Source organism: Urtica dioica, chromosome 2, assembly GCF_054948205.1.
Source record: "Urtica dioica subsp. dioica isolate 48M chromosome 2, U.dioica_male_clone48M_v1_H2, whole genome shotgun sequence".
Classification (NCBI taxonomy): domain Eukaryota; kingdom Viridiplantae; phylum Streptophyta; class Magnoliopsida; order Rosales; family Urticaceae; genus Urtica; species Urtica dioica.
Window position 1 is genome coordinate 49625954 of NC_142757.1, and position 7702 is coordinate 49633655.

Consider the following 7702-nt stretch of genomic DNA (forward strand, 5'->3'; position numbering starts at 1 on the left):
TGAAACTTTGATTGGAAAATATTTTCGAATGTTGAAGATGATCGTCGAACTCTACTGATACTGGTTAATTTACAGTAGAGCAGTAGAGTTCTAGAGGTAGATCAGTAGAGCAGTAAAGCAGTAGATCAGTAGAGCAGTATTCTAATTTTTAATTATCATTTTGTAGATAATGACGGAGACTACGATAACGGTTTATTACAATGGAAAGTGGAAAAAGAAGACGGATCGCATCATTGGGCTAGTGAAAAGAATGATAAGCCTGTTATCATCGTCATAAATATCGAGATCAAGTTAGCTGACTTAATTGAAAAATTGTGTGTGAAACTCATAGTGGATAAAAGTAAGCTAGACTTGAAGCTAAGTTTTATGTCAACTTCATGGGATGCGTTCGATCCTATCTACATAGAAGATGACGATGATGTACACGGTTTCTTGATGGATCGTGATGAAAAATACCGTAGAAGTTCACTCCATGTAGAATTCATAGAGAAACTTGAAGTTAATCATGAAACTCAAGTTGAGGAAGATGACGCAGATGGTAATGATTTAGAAGGAAATCATAACAACACTTTAAAAACAGGTAATAATTTGACCCTTGAACAATCTTAATGTTTATTATTTTTATTGTATACTACCACATAATAATAATGTGGTTGTAGCTACAATGGAAGACATTAAAAATGAAACCATCAAAGTAGTAGGAGGATCAAGTCTCCCACAACATGAGTTAGACACGTCTACTTTACTACCGACGTCACCATCAGAAATGTTTCGAGAGTCGGAATTTCTTGTTGAATCCGACGTTGAATCGATCGATATAAGATCTAATAAGCCATATAGCTTCACAGATGGTACAAACTTTGAAATAGGCCAACACTTAAAAAGTAAGGATGAATTGAAAAATATGTTGTTGGACGCTGGGATTAAATTTTTTTTAAATGAAGATAGTAAAATCGTGTAAGAAAGTGTTTGTGGTTGATTGTGTTGATCAGGAGCATTGTAGTTGGCATCTACGAGCAGTTAAGTTGGCAAACACTAACTTCTTCAGTATTCGAACACATCACAACGTTCATACTTGTAGTTTGGATAAACGGAAAAAGAAACACCGTCAAGCAAGTGCAACTATGGTCGCAGAGGTGGTGAAAAAGAACTTCCAAGAAATTAAGCAAACACCAACACCGAAGAGAATAATGAGCATGATGAACTCGCAAGGGGTTGAGATTTCCTATTGGAAAACATGGAGGGAAAAACAACTTGCCAATAATCTTAGGCGAGGTTCACCGGAAGAGAGCTACAAGTTGCTCCCATCTTACTTGTACATGTTGAAAAAGGTTAATCCCGACACAATCACGCATTTAGAGTTGGACGAATACGCCATGTTATTTTTGCATTCATATCTTTTGCAACTCCTTATTTTAAACTACATTATGTGTTTATTATTCATAATATTTACTAAATTTTATATATTTTAAAAAACAGGTTCAAATATCTTTTTCTAGCATTCGGAGTGTTGGCTAGAGGGTACAAATGCATGAGAACAGTTATTGCGATAGATGAGACGCACTTGAAAACAAAATTTGGAGGTTGTTTGTTGGTCGCTACGGCACAAGATGGCGATCGTCATTGTTATCCTATTGCTTGGGCTGTTGTGGACTTGGAGAATGACAATGCATGGATATGGTTCTTAACAAAGCTTCAAGAGATCGTACGAAATGATGACGATGTCGTCTTCATTACAGACAGAAATCAAAGCATCAAGAACGCGTTGGGAAGAGTTTACAAGAATGTACGACATGGATATTGTATGTGGCATATCAAGCAAAATCTCAAATCACATTATTTTTGCTCGGATGCCATCGATCTATTTCTACGGGCGGCTGAAGCATACCAAGTTTCGCGATTCAACGAGTCATGGAACGAGATTCAAAACAGGTACAATCAACTTGCAAAATATTTAACTACAAACATGGATGTGAATCATTGGTCTAGAGCTTATTTTGGTGGTTATCGGTATAATATTATGACAACGAGCGGAGCTGAGTCGATTAATCACGCTTTAAAGGAAGCTAGAGAGTACCCACTAATTTCCATGCTTGACGCCATTCTAGAGTTGACATCGGATTGGTTCTACAAGCATCGAAATGAATCGACATCGTGCAACAGTACTTTCACACCGGTGACTATTCTTCGTAGGAGATTTATTAAGGCCCAAGCAATGACGGCAAAACCCATTGACATGTATGAGTTCTCGGTCATTGGTGGGACGTACAATGCGGTTGTCGATTTGGGTCGAAAAAGTTGTACTTGTCGTGTATTCGATCTCGATAGACGTCCATGTGCATGCTTTAGCAGCTTTGAAGACCTTAGAGAATGTGCGAGATTACAACTCTGAGTATTACATAGTGGATTTATGGTCGCTTGCGTATTCAGAAAAAATATACCCGGTTCCATCACAATGCGAGTGAGATATCCCTAAAGAAGCAGAGTTGGTTGATGTTATACCTCCAATAGTTCATAAGAGAAAAGGCAGGAATAAGACAAAGAGAATTCCTTCAGTGGGAGAGGATGCGGAAGAATAGATGCTCAAAATGCAATCAATTTGGACATAACATATCAAGATGCCCTTTGAATGGAGGAGAAGCTAGGTCGATACCAACAAAAAAACGCAAGAAGTGATAAAAAAAAAGATGTTTATATGTATTATTTTGAATTGACTTATTTATCGTATGTCCATGGATGTTTGTTACCATACATTATTGCTTTCATTTTCTTTAATTGTACTGATATTAATATTGATCTACTGATCAGTAGAGTAGCTCTAATGTACTGATCTTTGCATGCTCGCTCGAAAACCATGCACCGTCCTTAATGATGCCTTCGAAGAATTCATAGTTATAACTCGTTATACCGCACTCAATTGGAATTCCACTATACGACTTTCTCATGAATTCCTTGAACAAAGCATTCTTGCTACGCGATACCTCACGTAAAGGAACAAACTCGAGGCCATGATTTCGAGGAAACTTCATATTTCTCGTATATGGAGTTCGCATATACAAGGGGCGCTTTTTTGTTTCTAAATGGCCGCCCACCGACGTCGTGCGTATTTCTTTCCTCTTCCTCGACAACTCGTGGTGGTGTCAAGTAGTACTCTCTGGGATCTTCATGATCATGATAATTATCCCAAAATGTTTCATTGCTTATGAAGTTGCGGTCACGGTCTTGAAATTCGCAACTACGAGACTCCGTGGATCGAATCTCGTGAATAAGTGCGCTTTTCAATTGACTCAAGCTTTCATCAAAATGACTCTTTAAGTCACCAAACTTTTCGTCAAAATAACTTTTTAATTGACTAAAGAGCACACCCGAGACATCGTTCACATAGGTTTAAAATATTTTTAATTAATCATATTATATGAACATTATTATATAAACTTACCTCTTCTTTTGCCATAGTGTTGAAAATATCGCTCAACTTATGAGAGTTTCGTTTATTCCACTTCTTAGTTTTCCATCGTAAAATGCGTGGATACGTACTTTCACTAATCAACTCAGCGTGTTCCTTTGCTATTGCAGGTACCATCTCATATATCCACATCTACAAAAAAAGAGTGTATTTTAATAAAACATTCAAAATAATTCATATTACTCTACTGACCAGTAGATCAGTTCGAATGGTCAGTAGAGCCACGATTAATTGATCTACTGACTAGTAGATCAACTCTAATGGTCAGTAGATCAATTAATTGTTACCAGTAGATCAATTAAATGTGGCTCTACTTATTAATATTGATAGAACATGAAAATCATACCTGAAAAGCATGTACGAATCCTAAAAACGTATACGTATTCTCCTTAGTTTTTGAATGTTCTTCTAGTTTTGCCTTTACGTCATTCCTAAGAGCCGCCAATGTGCACTTGTACGATTCAACACCCCAATCGAATCGATCGAACACTTCAATATCATCAACTAGCCCAACGATCCAATCTTCAATCGGAGTCTTTTTCTCATACCCGAATAAGACACCAGTAAAAAATAAAAGAAGAGCGGTCTTAACCTTGTCGTAGTTAATATTCTTGGTTCTCGCAGGTTTTTTCTCGAGTTCACACACCAAATTATCAATGTTGATTCTTTTCCTACCAAAAAACTCGGTCGCGAGGCGTACATTCTGAGATGCTTCATCTTTGATTTTCTCTTTATCTGAAACATGAATGAAGTTGAGCCCCGTAATCATTTGATAATCTTCCATTGAAAATCTCATTGGTGTTAAATTAACCATCATCCACATTTCCTTTTTCTTCTTTGTCTGAATCTGACGAAGAACAAAGTACCACATCATTTTACTGGAGTGTTGGTATTGTTTAGGAAAAGTGGGAAGTTGGCCGAATTACGTCTTCTTGAGAATCTCAAACTCATTCCTGATCAAACCTTTCTTGATAAGTTTGCAATACTCTTCAAAATTACTTCTTATGGTGATCTTCATCGGGAAATAATCGTCCTCTTTAAGAACTGGCTTTAATGGTTCTAAATCTTTGATCTGAAAAAACGTAAGAATAGTAGCAAACAAGTTATAATTATTATTTTTCTTAATTTTGCTTTGGTCGGGTAGAATAAAAACTATAATTCTATTAATATTGTTTACTCTACAGTTCAGTAGAGTAGTCTATCGAGCAGTAGACTGAAGCACAATCTGCTCTATTGACCAATATATACTATTCTACTGGTGAGTAGCGTTTTATTGCAATAAATTAAAAGTGTTTTTACCTGAATGATCCGATCATTTGACGACTCTTCATCGTCGTCACTTTCATGTTCTTCTTCCTCTGATGCATTTGAACCATCATCATTTCCGTTCTCTTCTTCGTACGTGTACTCCAACCTCTCTTCGTCCGTGGACTCTTCATGATTATCTTCATTTTCTTCTTGTTGTTTTTCCGCTTCTATAATGGATTGACGAAAACTCGAACTCATTGGGTACCAAAATATAAAACCAATACTCAGATTTGAGATGATAGAACAATATGATAAGATGCAATCCCGGGGCAGTAACAACTATTTGCATGAAAAAGAGTATATATCAATGATAGTAAATATGCAATACAACTATTAAGAATACGGGCCTGTTTTTTTTTCATGAAACTAAAGAGTAAAAGTTATGGTACTACCTCATATTTTTTAAATTGAACTAACAAATGGTAAAGAATACCTTGGTTGTGACATCAAATGCCGATGAAGTAATATGCAAAGAAAAGTTATTGTACAACGATCATCATGGTTCTATCTGGATTTCATTGTAACTCTTTTATTTTATTTTTTTTACCAATTTTCTATTTTTGTCAGCGTCATTTAGTCCTTGGAGTGATTTCTCAGATCATCAAGCTAGGTAAGATTTCAGTGACTATCTAAACCAATTGTCAGTTATTCAATTTTGTATGCTTCTCTGTAATGGTTGTGTATGTCATTGTCATATTAGATTCAATTACTAGCGGACCTCAACTTGAAGAAAATGCTTCAGTTGGTAGAGTTGGTTGATGATACTAAGGTGAAAATAGGCAAATATACTTTACTTTTTAATTATTTCCAGCTTCTTGAATAGATGGAACGGTCCGTCAGCGTGCCACCCACGTCCTCCGCGTGCTGCCCTCGTCCTCCGCGCGCCGCCTTCGTCCTCCGCACGCCGCCGGTGTCTCTCGTCCTACGTGTGCCGCCCTCGTCCTCCGCGCGTCGGCTTCGTCCTCCGCGCGCCGTCGGTGTCTCACCTCGTCCTCCGCGTGCTGCTTTCGTCCTCTGCGCGCCGCCGGTGTCTCTCGGCCCCCTTTAAATCTTCTCTGCGTGCTCTCTCTCTCTCTGCTCTCTCTCGCTCTACCTCTCACTCACCCCACACCTCTCTTTCTCTCGGGTTCTCCTTCTCTCCTGGAATTTTTTTTTTTCTGTTCTCTCTTGTTCGCTAGGTCTGAGCGGGAGGGGAGGGAGATAGGAGTTTTCAAGTTTTCTATTTTTTTTAATAAAAAAACGTGGGCATATAAGTAATTTTGATGTTTTGGACTGAAAAAATAAATAGAAAAGAAAATAAAAATGAGATGAGGGTATAGAATTAAAACCAACTTTTTATAAATGCAATGAGCTAATTTTCTCCGCCGTAGACGATCACGGAATCAGAATTATAATAAACATTTTTTTTAAATTTAATCTCTATCATTAAATAACTTATTGAATTTTAATAGATAGGATTTTTTTGTCCAAATTCGTTGTTTTAAGACTATGTATAATCTCATCATTTTAATTAGACAGAAGTTACAAACGCGATATTTTTGAAAATCAAAAGTTAAATTCAGCATTTTACTAAAACATAGGGTCATTTTCCCTATAATATAATATAATACAATATAATATAATATAATATAATAATGTATCTATGTATATATTTGATGGGTCCTTTAAAATAATAGTCATATTATTAATTTATTTAGGGAAATAGCCAATATTAATCAAAATCCCAATATTTTCCTTTCCCCAAATCAACATCTTCCTCTTTAACTCCCACGTGAACAAATTTTCACATTCCACATATCATTTTTAACGAAGAAATTCATGAATCTCATCACGTTTGTGTCGTTTGGGACGTTTTCGACATAGACCTTCCTCGACGAAGCCAATCTGACGGACAAGGATCCTCCGACAGAGGGAGGCGAATCTGGTTCTTCTCCGATGAGATCGAGAGAGGAATTTGTTGGTTCTTTTGCGCGAGAAGCTCTCTAGCTCGACTAGGGTTTCGGTGAAGACGCGGATGAGGGAGATAGGGGAGATCTAGCATCGTCTCTGATTGAGCTCGACACTGATGAAGAGCATCCGAGGCGGAGCCACCATGGATGGATTTGTGTTCATTGATTCATTCACTTCTGCAAGTCTAGTTCGGCGACAGTTAATCCGACTAACTGTCACAATTAATCTGATTAAATGTCACGGTTAATATGATTAACCGTGACGAACCTCTTCCGAAAACGATTTCAAACATCGACGAGTTTCACGGTTCCGCTGATCCGGCCGTTTGAAGGTCGCAAGTCCAGTTCTGCGTTTTAATTATGATAGTTAATCCGATTAATTGTAAATGTTAGTCTGATTAATTGTGACGATCCTTCTCCGGAAAGATCTCAGACATCGTCAAGTCTCGCCACCGATCCGACCGTTCGAAGGTCGCAAGTCCAGTTATGCGTATTAACTGTGATAGTTAATCCAATTAACCGTGAAGGTTAATCGGATTAACTCTACGTGGGTTAAGTTGATCCATGCTCCGTTCCTGGAGAGGATCACGAAGTCGGGCTTCTCATTGACAAAAAAAATCTCGATTTTGCTCTGGCGAGCCTGGTCGAACTCGGTATGGGTTCGGAGTAAGAGGTTTGTGAAGCCTAGGTTTCGAGCTTTCGTACAATGGAGAAACTGAATCCGGTGGCATCAGAATCAATCTCAATGTCATTCAAGTCTTCGAAGGTCGAGAGAGATGATGTCAGAGCTCTAGAGTCGCACATTTTGATATGAAGGAATTGTTAGGGTTGAGTACGATAAAAACATTGTTTTAGAACTAATTGGTATATTGTATTGTTGGATTTGAGTTTGGACTATATACACAATTAAATTCATAATCAGGCTATTATTTTAAATGAGGAGTTTAATATGGGCTAGATAACTAGCCCACCTATATAA